Source organism: Pseudopodoces humilis, chromosome 16, assembly GCF_049639895.1.
Source record: "Pseudopodoces humilis isolate 2021_Gansu_Grassland_sample_001 chromosome 16, ASM4963989v1, whole genome shotgun sequence".
Taxonomy (NCBI): Eukaryota; Metazoa; Chordata; class Aves; order Passeriformes; family Paridae; genus Pseudopodoces; species Pseudopodoces humilis.
The window spans coordinates 15500099-15517314 of record NC_142215.1 but is presented as its reverse complement, the minus strand read 5'-3'; the positions used below and the strand labels follow the sequence as shown (position 1 = coordinate 15517314).

At 40.7% G+C, this 17216-nt stretch overlaps 1 long non-coding RNA gene across 2 annotated transcripts in view; it reads left to right on the top strand.

The window, feature by feature from the left end:
- Positions 1-17216, top strand: part of LOC148183031 (uncharacterized) — a 53888-nt gene that overhangs the window by 17959 nt on the left and 18713 nt on the right. The window contains exons 2-3 of one of the 2 annotated variants that reach the window (XR_015773959.1): positions 12858-13260; positions 13573-13666. This is a non-coding gene — a long non-coding RNA (uncharacterized LOC148183031). Of the gene's footprint in view, positions 1-12857; positions 13261-13572; positions 13839-17216 lie in introns of those variants that run through there. The other variant, XR_015773958.1, reaches the window with a different exon arrangement.

The following is a 17216-nucleotide window of genomic DNA, read 5'->3' as shown; positions in this document are numbered from 1 at the left end:
TCAGGAGGGTCCTTTTGTGGTGACTCTGCTCTCAAATATGGAATGTACCTACAGCTTCTCTGTCTATGTCTTAGGCTCCTTTCACTGATAAATATTATAATTCAGACTCCCTGGCTGTTGCTGTTGGACATGATGTAGAAGTGTGGATTCATTCACAGCACACACCAGAACAAGTTGCTAGGAAAGGCCTTTCTTCTCTCAACTCTTCAGCTTTTATAGGGTCTTATGCTACAGGTTCAACCTGATTGGCAAAGGGAACACCACATCATATCCCATTGGTGGGATAAGAGAAAAACACACTATGCACAGCTGTACACAACTGTTCTGAGAAAGTGAAATTGTTGACAGAGATGGACCTTGAGCGAGAGACGCTCTCAAGAGACTTTCCCTTGGGAACAGATCAGCCACTGACAGGTTGTAATTCTCTCAGGCTCAGAGAAATCAGGTCCACACCTGACCATGTTTTTTAATTCATTCTGGAATCCATCCTGTTTTTGCCTGCTGGCTTGAGGAATCTGGAGAAATCTATCCATCTCTTTTCCTCTGCTCTCCTCATAAACAGTTGGATCAGTTAGGTTTGGGTAAAAAGCTGACTGCCCAACATATCAATTTTGATTTTCCCTCCATGCAGTAAACTCCTTTCAGATAGACTCTTTTGCTCCAGAAAGTGGCAATCTTATGACTGCTACACAAAAAGGATTTGGAGAAAAGTATTTGCCTCCTCTGCTGTCAGGCCTCTCCCCTTGAACACACAAGGCAGAGCCTGTAGCACTGTAGGTCGGTTCCTCTTGTAGATCATTGAGGCATTGCCTGGATGTGTGCACACACAGCCCAGGCTTTCTGGAAGTGTTCTGAGCTAAATTCATCCTCCTTGCCCAAAGAAGGCTCTATGTAGCATCCTACACGTTGCAGGAGTGTTTGAAAGGCATTCATGCTGTTGTAAAGCCTTTCATAGTGTGGCCTCTGTAAGTCAGAAAAATCAAGAGGTGTGGGAGTGCTGCACCATAGAGAGATTCTCATTTCACACACACTGTACTGGAAATGATGCTCTCAGTAATTCACATCCACTCTTCTTTTACATGTTTATCTATTCATTGGAAGTTTCTTTTTTGTGTCAAAAGCACAGGCTGGCTTATTTGAAATAGTTTGATTGCAGTGAAGTCTTAGAGCTGTGCCTTCATTGTGTGGGTGGGGGGATTAAATGATATGCAGTGTATGCTTGGAATAGTTGAATGATTAGGCACTTACAGCTGTTTAATTAAACAATGAGCTTCAACTTCTGTTTAATTAAGGCCTAGCTCATTTCAGTTGTGGTTGCATGCTGGGAGTTATAACACTTCTGTAATTTAAATCCAAGGCTATAATGGAAAGAGGGTGGTCTTTCAGTCCTTAATAGCCACTGGTGTAAACACAAGGCAAAGAGATGAACCTTGATGTATCGCATTTAGCAGAATTCACAAAAGAATTTGGGACTGATCTGGTTTCCTGTGCTCTGGGATTGTGCCAGAGCAGTGGACTTTCCTTTCCCTCAGCTATGAATTTGAGACACAAACCTTGTGTAGGGAAACTCAAATGAGTGTTAACCAACAGGGAAAGAAGCAGCAGCTGAACAGAATGGTGTGTAGTGTTCTTTCAGTACTGAGCTGGGAAAAGGACACAAGAAATTTGTATGGAAATATAAGAAATATAGGTAGTGTTACAAATCTGTTGAAAGGGATTCAGAAAAGCAACTCTTGTGATCAGATTTACAGGTCTAAGTGTTCAGTTCAGGGAATTCCAGCTTCCTTGTGACTTGTTACCTTGACTGTCTCTAAGGAAGAAGCACAGAGACATGATGTTGCAGTGGATAAATGTGACTGTTTCCACTGTAAATAGCATGAGCCTATACTGGAATATTTGGGGAAACAGGATAAACTTTCAAAGAAACATGGAATTTGCTCATCTTGTGTTTATCTTGTACGTGTCTGAAGACCTGTTGAATGGAAAACCTGATCGTCTTCCCCAAGAACCGTATGAACAACAACAGCATAACGCTTAAAATTTACTCTATTCCATGACTGGTGAGAGGGGAGGAACCCCTAAACGAGTAAAGCAAGTCTCAACGTGGACACTCAGGGTTTCCAAGAGCTGCTGAGCTTCCAAGCTAAACTACAAGGCAGAGAGATCATTAAGTGCCTGCATGTGCCTGTCTCCCAGCAGCTGCAGCACACCTTGTGCAATGCCAGCCCATTCCCCATCTGGCAGTTCTGAGTCTTGTGGCAGTGCTTGGTACTTCTGCCTCCAGGAAAAGACAGGATTTGTGGGTGCCTTTTCACAAATGTCCCAAGGTTTAGGCTTACTGAACTTGAATTTTAAAATAAGCAGTTAATTTGCAAACAGCTGATTTTCTACTAAGATAAAATACTATTCTTTTAAAAAGCGTTTTCATAATAAGCAATTTAATGTGCATAGGTTTAATTTGGAGAATTGGTCTGTGTATGTATACATAATCAAAACAGTACCTTTGGTTGGACAATGCCAATCATTCATCTCCAACGAGAGTTGTGAGGACTAAAAACAGCAAGAATTTTGGCAGGGATGGTCTCATGCTCTTTTGCACATGGTTACTGTAACTAACAAAGTAGCTGAAGCATTGCTCTGAGTGGTTTTCTGTACCTAGCTGCTGTTTCTTCAGTCTGTCGCTGTCCATGTGTGGTATCTGCTAACAGAGACAAGGTATAAAGTTATGGTGCCTTTTGCAGTGACACTGCATTTTGTTTGCTACAGTTGGAGCAGCAATTCAGATGGTGCACGTGTGTAAGCTGGCTCCCCTGCAATGACAGCCATTGCCAGACTGTCTCTATTGCTTTACAAAAATGATACATAGAAAACTACAGTTACTGGATCGCGACAGCAGCACATTATTTTACTGAATCTTAAAAGAAAAAGGGATGTGGCTTTCTTGTGCAACAACCCTGTGTTTCAGTTTCTTGCTGTAACTTTAAAAGCATTGGGTTAGTCTGCACCCTGGACAGGCAGAGCAGCTGAAGGCTGTATCCTTGGGTAGGGAAACTACAGTCCACTGAATAATGGCTCTGCTTCTGTGGGTCTTATTCTTTGTTGCAGATTAAATTAGGTTAATCAACCTCATGTGTTTGGGCAGTCTCTCATCTTCCTGCTTCCCTCTGCTCTCCATCCTCCACCTAGTACATTAACTGGAGGAAAAATTTATGATCTCATTAGTTTTGCATATTGGTTCACTCAGGAGCTTAAAAATGTCACTCAACTCCAACCTGTTATGAAAGCATTTAATCCACTGAAGACTATTCAGGTGTTTCTGAGCCATCTGACAACTCTGCCATCCTGTAAAAATTACATAAAAAATGGACTTTGTGCAGGTACTTCTGATCACCAGGATCATTGCAGGTCCTAAGCTGGGCTTCTGGAGGTGTGTTCTTGGCTGTGCCAGGTCTCACTCTGAGTGTGCTCAGTTATGCTTCCCTGCAGATTGACCAATTCCACAAGAGTGGGGCAGCAAGGGGACGAAGTGAGGTGGCTTTTCCCTCTGTAGGCTTAGGCCCTGCGTGTTCCAGTTCTTGTTGTTCTCTCTGTGTATTTTACAGCACTTTCTGCAAAGCACTGGCCATCCCAGCCTGAGTCTAACCCAGGCCATCCTCTGAACTCCTGCAGCAGGGAGTTCTGGAAGATGACTGAACCCTGGTACTGCTGATGATCCCTTCCTGAGCAGCAGACCTTTGCTTTCTGAGGCACAGGGGAAGAGCTGGAGCTGTGGTTACCCTGATCCCCAAGCTACTTGTACTGTGGCGATCAAAGGCCTAGGATTTCTATCATTTTAGGTGTTGCTGTTCATTAGCAGTTTCCAGGGAATGATAAATGTCCCATCTCCTCCCTGAAAACCTCTTCTCAACTTATATGAGACCTGCATTGAAAAGCTAGAGTCACTCAGGGGCTCTGCACACAACTGGGGACTCCAGCACAAGACTTGGTAGAAAATGAAGAGGAATATTTTTCTTTCAGCTGCCATGTCAAATTCCTGTCTTTTAAAAATATCAGATCTATACTTTGTTTGGAAAAATCTGTGTTTGTGAGCAATTTCAAGAGTTTGGTTAAATCTTCTGAGTTATCTTTTTATTATCTTGTACCAAATGTATCCTGAAGGAGGACTCTAAGAGCCTTGCTGCAGGAATCAGGTGTATCTTCCATTGCACTTGTCAGCCTTTTCACTTCATGCCATCTTTGTATGTGAATTTTTAACTTGAGAGAGCCTTATGTAGATGGAGATTAATCTCCTGATGCAGTTCTTGACAGTACTAACAGGTTGGGATATTCTGGGATAATGCTGCACCTTACACTTCCTGCTGTTTGAATCAATTATTTTTCATGTAAGATTTGTTAGTCCTACACGGGGATTTTTACAGGTGTCTTTGTATCCCATGGCAAAGATCTGAGGCTTGAAGCTACTTTTTCTATGCCATTGTCATAATTCCAACATAGATAAGCTATTTTGGGGGCCCCTTCTCTGTCAAGTCTTTGGAATTTATGGTGTGTCTCCCTTGCCCTCTTTGTCAGACATTAAGTCTCTCTTGCCTTAACTGAAGATGACTTGCCATATGGTAAAGTGGGTTTGTTCTGTATTAAATGTTTTTAATTGCAGTATGTTTACAAAGAGCTCTGTAAATACTTACATATCCGATGCAGCTAGAAATTAGTTTTATGCTGGGTTTTCCTGGGACTATTCCAAATGATGCTGTTCAGAGAAGTTAAATTGCATTTGCTGCCATTCAGTGCTTAATGACAGCATGCCCAGCATGGGGCTGGATGGCATCGTGCTTGCCATGCATTCATAAATAAGACCTCAAAAGGATTACTTCAAATGATATAGGTGAGTAAGATCCCAGTGAGGTCTGGCAGGAATGCCTACTCTGGTAGCACTAGTGAAATTACTTGTATGATTTAAAACCAGAAACTCAGGCAATGTAATTAATTTTAAACTCTGTTGATTGCACTAGGATTTTGCATTGATTTTTAAAGTTGTCCCAGTATGACTTGTGCACATAAACAGAGTCTGTCAGAGTTTTTTCTAAAGGCTGCTTACTGCCCTCCATGAAAAGTTTAGTTTGAGGGAGAGATTCTTTTCTGCTCTTGGGAAACCTGAAATCAAGCTTCAGACTTGCTGTGACAATGTTTCTGTAAAGACCTCAGTCACTGTAATACTGATTTTCATTAGAACTGGTATGTAAAAGCCTACTAGGTATCTTAAATATCTACAGATAAATTACAGATGTGAAGTATGTGTATGCCAAGTCAGCACAAAGCACGCCAGAGAGGAATTGCAACACAAAGCAAACCTGTCCAAGAAACTGTATTGTGTGAAGTTCAAAAAATTCTCAACCGGATGAAATCAGAGAACGGGCTAAATTTGTTGGAATACACATTGGGTAATTACACAGTTGTCAAAATATTTATTAATCATGTCTGGATCCTATGAAAACCTTTGTTAAATGTTCTTGGAGGAAAACCAGAAAATCTTAAATTATCCAGGGCAACTTAATCTCTCTGTAACAAGTAGAGAATATTCCACTTAAATTCCTATTCAAGTTCCATTTCAGCAGCCAAGTTTTTTCCACATTGTACAACCCCAGTACAGGTATTTAGATTCATCTCTTCCAGAAGTATCTGTGTACACTGAGGCATGGAGAAAAACTTGTCCTCAGCAACCTCCTGAGAATCACACCTGCATTCCCTCTTTGTCTTCACTGACCTGTTTTGAAATGCAAGTGATACCAAATTCAGACTCTTCGGTGGCGCTGTCCTCGGTTTTAGTTGGCCCTCAAGCTGTCCCAAACTTCTCTATGAATATTCTTTAGAGACTGCAGACATGACAAACATCGTGGGCCTGTTTTGTGTTTCCTGGGGCCTTTGAAGTATCCATGTCCAGCAGCACCAAGGTGGGAAGGGCTATCAACAGCTGGATAAAAGTCCTGCCGGGAAAGGTTTCAGCCTGCAGCTACAAGTGTTGGAGTATGAGATGGGAAGGTGTGTGAGGAAGTTCCACTGCTGCTTTTGGAATCATTTTGTGTTGCTTCTTTTGCATAAGTAGAACTAAAGTGCACTGGATCCTCTGCAGAGCAATTACAGGTCTTGATTTGGAAATGGAATGTGCTTTCCTTATCTTCTTTTTCTTGGACTTGGAATGTATCATAACAAAATAGGTAGTATTTAGTGTAATGAAATCTTGAATTTTTGTGTCTCTGTAGCTTGGAGAGGTCAGAGCAATGATGAATGATTTCAAAAAGTAGATTTAGGATTTCATAGCTGCCATAGGTACTGGGCATAAATGCCTGGGTAACGGAGCCAGGGGATGTGGGCGGACTGTGACATTAACTGTGACACCATGGCAGCACCTCACTGAGGAAATTCAGGAGGAAGAAGTTTGGAATGAAGAATATTCAGAGCCAAATACTTCTCTGGTGCAAGTTACTTTAGCTGCCCTGGCAGGCTTGTGCAGTGGAGGATGTGTGTGCTTGCACATTTGAGGATGTGCACTTGTATCACAAGAGAATTTCTTCTCCCAGGATATTAGACTCTGAAATATTAGAGCTCTAAAGTACTTTGATTCTCCAGCATTCTTTAAGTTTTAAATGTCTGTCTTTTGGGTATGGTCTTAATAGACTAGGGCTTTAGGACCAGTTTCTCTGAGAAGCAGTTCTGTTCAAGAAGGGCCCTTGACACCATTCTGGCTTAATGCTAGACACATCTGCTGCTACTTGGGCAAAATTGACACTGTCTAGAGAGCAAAGCAATCACCTGCTGTAGCATTACAGAGCATTTACACTTGAGCCATGTTACCAGGCAGTAAATCTTGACCTTTAGGAGTTCAGAGATTAGATTTCTTAGCTGCAAGTGCTCAAGATCTTGTTAGGCATTTGTTGCTATTCAAAGCAGATTTCAGGGGTTACCTATGGGTTTAAATCACAGCCTCAATCATATTTTGAAGGTTCTTTTAAAGCTGAGATAGCTTCAAATAAAAACTAGGATTACTTTTACATTTATTGTTAGTAGTTGTCAAGAAGCAAATGTGGGGGGAGGAAGGAGTTGCGGAGATGAAGACATTGCTCCAAGTTTCAGTGTATATTTCAATGTGAACAGAAATTTGACAGTGTTTGGAGAGAAATGGCTTCTTTTCAATGTAGACAAAGAGATGCACTTATTCCACTGGGATAATAAACTAAAAGTTGTATTCAAAATTGGACTGAAGGCAGACATAGTTTAAAAGAAACTATTTTGAAAATAGCAAATATTATTTGATGATAATAATAGATGTTATCTGAATATCACTGGATATTTGATAATCACTGATTTAAACAGACACAGTGTTAATCATTTGTTAATACTGAGGAATGCCCGAAAGCTTGTGCTTTATACTGTGTATGAACCAACAGAAGGGGAGTCAGGCAGGTGCCAAAAGAGGTCAATGAGCTTCCACTACCCATATGAATCCTTCATTCCCATTGCAGAAAAGCACTGATGATCAGGTTTGTGCAGGTTCACACAGCAGTTTACCGGAACTCTCATCTCTGTTGACAAGAAGACACAAGATCAAAACTTGTAAGACATTTTCTCCTTTCTTTCTCCCATTTTCCCAAACCATTGCAGTGGGTCTCACATCCTTATTTCTGTTTTTTTATCTTGAGCTTATTTCTCCTAAATAAAAAGTTAGTCATGAAAGAAATTCAGTGTTGATCCAAAGTTTTTTGAAAATAATGCATTTGTGAAATATAAGTATAAACCCAGATATAAAATGGAAAGCTAATGACTGAAGAGCAATACAATAAAGAGCCTGTTGTAACTGATTGTACAAGCATGTTCTGCATGGCACTGGAGTTAAAATGTGGTGGTAATTCTGGAATTCAGAAAAGAATCAGAAGAATAAGGGATTTTTGCCCTTTGCTCAGGCCAGTGTTCCAGAGCTGGATCACACTCTAACCCTCTGGGCATTGTATTAGAGAAGGACTGGAGATCACTTGGAGAGTACAGACAGGGAAAGTTTTATTGAGGAAAAGAAGCACGATTAAAGTGATTAACTACCATGAAACAGTTCATTACTGAGTCCTTTAAAGTCCAAGTCTCCCAGCCCCCAGGGTTTCACTTTCTTGCTTTTTTTAATCCTGTAAAGTAAAATAATGGTGATTATTTTTTTTTTTCCTGTAGAAAGGAACGGAAGGCTTAACAAATGGGAGGAGCTCTGAAGAGGGCAAAACCTTTTGCCTTATCTCTCTTTGGAATCTATAATTGGTATTGTAAAACTTCCCAATGAAACACAATTTTCCAGGCCTTCAGAGGCCAGAAACTCCAGAGTTATTTTGCTAAGCCTCACAATTGCAAAGTGTAAGAATGTGTTTCAACTGGCTGGACAACCTCCAGCTGAGCAGTTCCACTCCTCTGTGCAGATGACAAACACCAGCTTCACAAGTCCCAGGTCTTGTTCCCTGCTCTTTGATAGCCATGACTGGTTAGCTAACGTTGTCTAGGTCTCTTTGCACACATTAGATATCTCTAATAAGATAGGTAATAGACAAGGTATTAGAGTTTGCCCTTGCACAGCTGGTCTTGCAGTCTTAGAAACCCTGACCAGTGGAAACAGATTTTGGCCTTGGGAGATGATGAAAAAAGCTCTTGGTGAGGCATAAAGACTTCTGATTGTTGGCTCTAGTAGCTTAAGGCAACTGAGCTGAACCCAGTGCATCTCTGCTTCTGTTTTTTGTGCTCAGGAAGATCTGAACTCCCTCAGTCTGTCTTTTGTAGACATCCTTGGCCCTGGTTCTTCTGTCTTTGTCATCTGTTGTGTGGTTCCACTGCTTTGAGAATCTAAGGATGTCACAGTCTACTGTATGTCTGCAACAAAGCAGTTAGGACAGTGACACTTTTTTTCGTCCACATCCCTTTTTATGGATGGGAAATTGTGTTGTGTTTTCTGTGTTTGGGTCCTCTGAGGAGCTGGGATGAAACACAGCTAAATGTCTTTTGAGCGTCTGGATCTAAATGGGAATTACATTGGTGTTCTGACATAGAGAGGAAAAGGAAAAAACAAAAAAATCCCAGGTTCCTCATATTTTCAGCTGCAGCCCAGCTTGCCTTGGCATTCTAAGGGAGATCAGAAGGATTGGAGTATGTAAAGTGCTATTGTACGTAAGAACACCAAAGGGCTTTGGTACAATGCTGTGTGAAATGTTGACATGAAATGTTGACATACTATGTTGTATTTCTAAATTCTAAAATGTTTGCTGCTTATTTGAAACAGTATCTTTAATATAGGATATAGTCTTTTGATAAATAAAATACAGAGAAACATAATCTAGTTGTTCCTGACTACGCCAAACCTCTGTAGAAGTTTTTGTTTTGATTCATTTCCCTCCCTCTTCCTCCCTACAGAAGACTCACTGTTGGTGCCAGCAAATGCATGGTGTGCAGTGGTTGCTATGGTAATTATTTCTTGTAATGAGTTAGTGTTATAAATGGCTAGGATTTAATGAAGAGTTCCCTCAGGAATATCCTGATCAGTTTGGTAATGCATCCCTGTGAGACACGCCAGGGTGCCGGGCATTCATCCACTGCAGCAGAACCAAGGGAGCTGTGGTGGTTCATCACTCCTGAAATCTCCCACGCTCTTTGCAAGCTAATTCTGTCAGAAACACAAGTAAACGATGCAGAACTTACTAATAACTGGGGCTGGCAATTGCACAGATCTGCTGCTCTGTACTGAGGGGGGCACTCAGAGCAGCTTTGTGCACAATGCTGATTTACTGAAGGGGCAAGAAGATCTTCAGATTTAGAAAAGCTGGAAGAATACTGCATTCTGTTTAAAATAGAATGATTCCATCCTTGTGTATACAAGTATTTTTTACTGTTCTGAAGGGTCTGTGTACTGTGAAAAAGCAAGAGATAGCTTAATGTGGCAATTGGCAAACATCAAATCAGATGTAAAATGTGAGGTTTTAAAAAAAATATTGTTTTAAATCTTTATAGAGACTCATCAGATTATGTTTTTCAAATAGGTGTCTTTCCCAATTTGAATCTTAATAAATCTCAATTTCATTTTGAGACTGTGGAGAACTTGGTTCAGCAATCAGTAATGTATTCCTTCCTGGAAATCCAGAGACTTAAATTAAGGCTGTCAAACAGTAATAAGGCTGCTACCAAACAAGTTAGGAACTGGTGTGTACAGGTGGTTGTAATGCTCCATCACACGGACAGAGGTTAAGGGACCAGTCATTTTATGAGGCCACATGTGGGTCCTCCTGCAGTTTTGCAAAACAGAAAATGACTTAGTCTGCTTAGCAGAGGAGATTCAGTGTGGTGTTTATTTTTTGAAAATAGTGTATGACAGAACTAAGATAAAAAAGGGGGTTTAAAATGTCAAATAGATATGGCTTTACTTATATTTTCCTTGGGGCAGTCTCTCTAAAGGTACTTTGTAAACCAAGATCAGTCCATACCAAGAGAAAACATCCAAGCAGCTGCTTCTCTCTGAGGGCACACTAATTATTAGGGGTCTGACCTGGGCTGAATCAAAATCTCACGAACCGCTGGTGTTTGTGGTTGGGTTTTTCCTGACCATGAGTTGAGACCAAACACACAAGTTGCAGGAGAAGTGGTGTGTTATGAACTGGCATGAGACATTGAACCCATTTGTTGTATGTTAATTTATTTGAAATGAAAGTATTTGGGTCATGTGTAACATATTTTTGGTTATTCCACAAGCCAAATTTAATACTTGGGCCAGGTAATTAGGAAAAGAGCGGTTTTTTTTCTAGACTTAAAAAGCTTTTCAGAAGTGATATATTTTATAGCCAAATTGCTTAGAATTTACTTTTTCTGAGCAGACACATTTTTGTCTCAAGTATTTCAAAATGTGAGGCTTTGTTAGACCCAGGCTCAGATTCTTTGTGTCTCACTCAGATAATCTCTGCTTCTTCCCTTTTACCAGAGGACCAAGGGTTCTTTTGTCAAGGGCCTTGTTTGTCAGATTGTGCTAATGCATCTTTAATCATTCTTCTTCCTCTTTCTTATGCATTTGCTGTATAGTTCTAGGTGGAATTGCCTCTTCAGATTTTTTTCTGTCTTGCAGTGGCACATTCAGGCTCAAATTGTTGTGCTCAGTAGTGCCATTGTCACATTATAGCAAGGAAGATGCTTCATCATGTGTTCTAAAATGAGCTGAAATCTTCTGTTAGGAGCTGAGGGATCATGTTGTAGGAAAACATTCATTTTTAAGCACCAAGTCATTACACTGGAAAAGGACACATTAAAGCTGCCCAAGTATTTTCACTCTGTAATGCCAGGGTATCACGTTAATAAGTTGCAGGGCATGAGGTTTTCAGTATTCTCATTTACGAAGGTGTAATGCAGATGTTTTTAAATGGGCAGTTTTCCTCTGGATTATGAGTTTGCCAGTGGCTAACAGAAAACTTTGGTTTCAAAATATTAGCAAATTAGATAACACTATTTGTCAAGTCTAATTAATGCAGTCAGTTCAAGCACTGCCTCTTTTACTGTTGCTGCTATGTAATTATGATCTTACGTTTGTCTCCATAGTTAATATTTCCACAGAAGGCAGCAAAGTAGTATATACTGTATCACTGTTAATCCAGTAGTTCTAGATTTTTGCTTATATGCTGGTCAGGAAAAGAAGAAAAGGTTTAAGTGAAAGATGGTGAGGGAAAGTGACATATCCAGGGATGGAAAGACCAGATTGCTGTATGAAAAGAAAAAAAGAGTGAGCAACTTGAATTACACAAGTGTGACAGTTCAAGTAAAATAAGCCAAATGAAATTTTGAAAATATCTGCTTAAATCATCTTCCTGTGATTGTTGGTACAAACTGTTTTGAACTATTAACACAGTCACAACGTATCTGTGAGCGTATTTTGGAACTAGTGGGAGCAGGAACGTGGGACATCTGCTGTTCAAACCCTTCCTCTGGAACCAGGACTGCCTGGATGGATCATGCAGTCCTGCAGTCCCTGTGGTCCTGGGCTGGCTTGCTCAGTGTGTCTGATTAGCACATGGAGCACACAGGAATAAGGCAATATCCAAACACAGACCAGGTTAAAGAATCTTGAGGATAACAACCAAATCTTTGATAGCTGAAGAAGATGAAAGAGACAATTTCTGAGGAGAGGTCTATAGAAAATACAGGCATTCTACTGGGAGATTGTATCCCAGAAAATCCTTCCAGCTGGCTAATGGAAATGGAAGGCAAGGAACAGGAAGGAAGGCACTAGAACTGGGAGCCTGTGGTGTCTGCATGTGTGGGATCAGAAAAGAGACAGCAGGTCTCCTGCCAAGGAAGGAAGGAAGAAATAGGCCTCTCCTTTGTGCACCTCAATAGGGCTTTCCTTTCTTCAGGAGCAGAGGAGCATTGAGAAAAAGTGGACCAGAATAAGGATAATAATTAAGGGATGAGTTTGAGGGTCCCTAGGAACACTCCAGGCACTAGTTGGTGGGAGAGAATTTCCTATGGAAAAGGGTCAGATACAGGTGGCAGTGGCCCCAGTTCACTCCAGTTTGACCAGCTAACAGACAAAGGACGATTAGAAGATCAGGACCATTACAGCAGATAACTGTGTTCGGTGTTATGGGAAGAACAGCCAGAGGACCAAATGGCAGTGAATCTATACTGTAGACAATAAATAGAAAAAAAGAGACATTCCTGTGATGTCAGAATGTGTGCTGGAAGTATGGAGAGAGCAGAGTTCATTTTTTAGATCATGTCCTGAGGAGACATAAGTGGTGATATAATATTAATTGCCTAAATATAGTATAAAAAAATCCCACTCTTGTACATTTATCTTCCAGGCAAAACTAGATGCTGAAGAGAATGTGGCACTGAAGCTAATGATGAGGGATTGTGCTGCTGATTGGTGACTCTCAAAGGATGGACTATTTGCTACCTTTCTCTTTCCAATATTGTGTCCCTCCTGTGTCAGACGTGTCAGAAGACATCAATCGGTCAGGAAAGAATCCCACTCGGTAGCAAACTAGACCATAAATAATGCCCTCTGCTAAAGCACAGACCATTCTCCAGCTGATGAGAACAGAACAATACAGAGGTATTAATTGCCTCTTTAAGAGTATAAAACCACTCTGCTGCTTGGAGCAGTGCAGCTCTTTAGGATCTTTAGCTGCTAATGACCACTGGAATCTGAGGGGCTACAATTGTCTTCCCAATTATTTAAGAACCTGAAGCAGTCTCTGAGTGGTGAGTACTAAAAAGAAAAATCAAAGCAATGTGCTATATTGTGCACTAAAATGATTGGCTTATATGGTACTGTGTTTTTATGTAATTTAACATTTAGAAAACTAAAGAAAACTAACTAAATAAAAATAATCTATTTTTTTCCTATTTCTAAGTAAAAAATATTTTGATTATTATATTGAAGGAATCCTTAAGATTTCTCTCAGAAGTGAGGAATATGCTGTTTCTTTATTTCTCTTTGAGACATAAATTTTAAAAAGCTTGGCCTACTGTGGAGAAAAGTAGTGCTGAAGGACTGTGCTGCTGTTTGTACAGACACATGAATGGAAATTCAAGCTGAGCAGAACCAGTATTGCCGGTGCCTTTCCTTTGAGTGGTAGCTGTGTTCTGACCCCATCCCAGCTGCTTGGTGAGTGGTTTCTCTGCCCAGGCCCTGGGTATTCCTGCCCACTCCCTCTTGCCCACAGTAGTCACACTCTGGAAAAAGACTTGTGACCTTCAACTGACTGGCTTATTTATACCCCTGCCTTGCCAAAGGACAGTTGCCCCTTCAGTGATACCAATTCCTCCAATAAATACGAAAACCCACATCATAATTCAAGTTGAGAGGAATCTTTGGAAGCAGGGATGATTTCAGAGCTGGATAGGGTTGCTCATGTCTGTGTCGAGCTCAGTTTTGAATATCTGTAGTACTGGAATCTCTACAGCCCTGAATGGCTGTGAATTAGAAATTAATAGCTGAGAGGAATGAACAGTCTCCACACCTGCTAAAGGCTGAGAAGCATTTGCTTGATTTTTGTCTGGGCAGGTGGAGGTAAAGTATTTATTGAAGGATTAGTAGAGGAGAAGCAGTCTGAGCTCAACAGCAAGCCTAGAAAACAACTCGGGTTTGGGGTTTGGTTTAGCCCTAAGAAGGGCCTGGAAAGGATTTTTGTCTGAAATAGTTTTGAAGTTACAAAGAAAGGCCACTGTCCTGGCATCTTTGTGCTTATAAAACTGAACTTCCCCCATTTTCTGCCTTTGCAGAGCTGCACCAAAATCCCTGATCCCAGACTGTGTTTGCTTTCTGTTCATCACGAGTGTTTGTGATTTGCAACCACCATTGATTCTGGAAAAACAGACAAATTAAAACACATTTGTTAGAGATCTAGTTCCTATTTACAGAGCTAAAGGGTGGTTTGGAAATGCAGTACCAGATAAACACACTCTTCTAGAAAGATACAGAACACTGATCTGCTGCTGTGTGTAATAAGGTTGAGTGAATTCAGTGATGTTTGACTGTACAATGAATTGCTGAAGATTTGGGTTTAACCAGTTGGCCAGGCTGTTTCACTGCAGTAATTTTAAGTAGCATGGGAATTCATTTTCCTGTAAGAACAGAGATGGGGAAACTGCAACTCTCCTGCTTTGCAAAGCATCAGCCAGAATAAAAGTGGCTACTGCTGTACCTGAAGAAGTGTTGGTAATTGCCCCACATCCAAATGAGCAATTAGCTGAAATAATTACCAGCCTTGAGATGAATCCACATACTTTTCTTTCCTGTGACAGTATCAAGGATAACAGGTGTTGAGAGTGCCTTGAAGGGACAAGGATTAAAGATTATTTCATTATCTGGATTCCTTTAGGCAGAGAAGTCTTGCGTTTTATCCTGTCATGCACAGAAAGGTCTAAGCAGCACTTTATTCTCCTCATGCTTTGGCAATTTTGAAGCTGAGCTTCTGACAGAGAGTGAATGTCGTTTAATCTGGGAGAATTGTCTGTCCTTGAGAACTTGGTAAATTATCTCTGTGTCTCTGCACAGTCTGCTTCCTACTTAGAGACGCAAAGAAAACTGCAAGCAAGGATGCCAAAGAGGCACTAAGCAGCAGTCTTCCTATGACTGAGATTTAGATTAATTAGGGAAGTAAGCATTTAAAAGAAGGGTTCCTTTACTTAGAAAATTACTGATGACACAGTGTGTGTGTTTCCAACTTTTCCAACTCATGGTTTCCATTTCCCAGCAGTGACTTGCAGGAATAATGTCTCTCAAAACTGTCACCAGATTATAACGTATTCTTGCAGTCCAGCATTACATCCATGACAGATCTCTGAAAGTCAGTATTTGGATCCCAGGACAATGTGATGAAACATGGCAGAGAGATGGGATGGGTGGAACTGATGGAAACTGGCTGTTGGATTCATTTATCTGCATAAACATTTTTCCATTAAAAACTTTACTTTGTCCCCTATTTTCTCCTCTGATTCCATTATAATTTGAAGGAGGTTTTTGCCTAGCTAGTACATACTTGATTTATGATCTATTTTTTTATCTGCTCTCATTTGATTCTTCACCAGGTCAGCATTAAATGTTATGCATAACACTTAGGTGTTATGCTTTTTTCTGATTCATTATTCTCTACTTTTGTTTTTCACTAATCTCTTTGTTCCTGCTTTTTGTTTGTTTGTTTATTTCCTATTCTGTGTTTCTTAGCTACAATATCTGATTTCTCAGAGTTGAAGCAAATTAGAAAAAAGACTTCAGTCTTCATTTGCAGCTAGCATCCAATTATTTGTAGTGGCCCTTGCTAACATGCTGTGGTTCCAAGGCCCATAAGTAGTCCTTGGTGTTCTATGACTTTGTTCATGGAGGAAGGTCCATCCTTGCAGCATCCTTGCTGCTGTGTGCAATTTATCTGCCTTTCAGAAGAAGAGACTTGGTGCTGGTGCTAGAGCTGGGCAGCACCACAACACTGGCTTTTTCCTTACTATGAACTGCCCTGTCTGAAGTTAGTCAGTTTTGGTTTAGGAGTTTTCTGGAAGAAACAATGGAAAACCTTGTTTTCAACAATGGAGTTATTCTAGCTGGCTGCAGCTAAGGATTTCTGGTTCAGAACTTTGTATAAATTTGTGCTGCACTTGCCTCAGTATGTTGATTCTGTACAGGGTCCATCTTCCTGCTGTACTGTGGGCCAGCATTTCCCCAGGAAGTCTCCTTCTTGCTGACTTTCAGTTTTGAGGGCTGTCTGTGGTTTTTCTCTGACAAGTCATTCAAAGCCCTTGCATGGCTGAGCACACCTTTTTAGGTTACCAGACACCTCCTCTCTTCTAATTGACATTCACCTGCAACTCCTCTTCAGAAAAGGTCATGAATGTGTCCTCTAGCAACACATAAAGCAAGTTACACAGGCCCAGTTACAGATACAAAACTGAACTCAAGATGGCATCAAGATCTCTTCCAGTGAGACAAGGACTTCTGCTTTTTGCCAAGGTGACAGCAGCAGCCAGTGAAGATGAGGCAGATGCTTGTGAGCAGGTTAAGTCTGAAGGAAGTGCAGGCTGGCTCCTCTTTTCCATTGAGAGCAGTTTTCTCACATCTAATTGTGCCTCTCTCCGCTTTTCATGCGGTGCTACTGCCATAGTTTTGAACATGCTTTTAATTTTTTTTTCCTTTTTCCCCCCTCCCTATGGTTACTTAGGAAAACTTCTGGATGATTAATTCACCTCATAAATATTCATCTTTAATTTTATATTTTCAGTATGGATATGTAGTACACTTGCTGAGAAGAGCTACCTACAATAAATAAGTAAGGCTGAGGATAAATTGAGCATTCAGAGCTCCTGGAATTTGCCAGGGACTGACTTAAGTGCAAGTGTATGGTTTGAAATTCTAGTACCCACAGGTCTTTGTAAGCTGAAGTTTTCAGTCTCCGTGTTCAAGGAACAAGGCTGTAATGAAAACACTTTGATATTCAGGAAAAAAATTAAAGCTTCACAACACTTCAGCTGAAAAGATCAAAGTCATCTTTGAATAAATGTTGACTACATTTTGCCTTTCAGGGACTGAACTGATCTGTCTTCCCTGAGATGATTCCTCTACTTCTCATGGGACTCTCCCTTCATGTTTGTGGGCTGTGCTTCTAGAACATGATTTTTATTTACTCTGGTGCTGTAGTCTGATGGCTATTAGATGGCTTGCTGGA